This window comes from Triticum aestivum, chromosome 2B (genome assembly GCF_018294505.1).
Source record: "Triticum aestivum cultivar Chinese Spring chromosome 2B, IWGSC CS RefSeq v2.1, whole genome shotgun sequence".
NCBI classification, from domain to species: domain Eukaryota; kingdom Viridiplantae; phylum Streptophyta; class Magnoliopsida; order Poales; family Poaceae; genus Triticum; species Triticum aestivum.
This window is the reverse complement of record NC_057798.1, coordinates 226,174,930-226,175,184: the sequence shown is the minus strand read 5'-3', so window position 1 is coordinate 226,175,184 and position 255 is coordinate 226,174,930.

Sequence of the window (255 nt, the reverse complement as noted above, 5' to 3'; positions counted from 1 at the left end):
GAGTGGAACCATGTCTTACGGACGCATTTGTCTAAAATGTGAGGGGGAGTTACAGTTCTACCCCTGCCTTTAGGCTTCTCGGCTTTTGTCTGTGTACTGAGGGTCGGGGATAGTAGAGTAACTTTGCTTGTCCCCAAATAGTGGGCGGGAGCGATTTCGGGCAAGGAGGGCGTGTTTTGAACTATAGTGGGCGCGAGCGATTTCGGGCGGGGAGAGCGTGTTTTGAAATAGTGGGCGCGAGCTATTTCGGGTGAG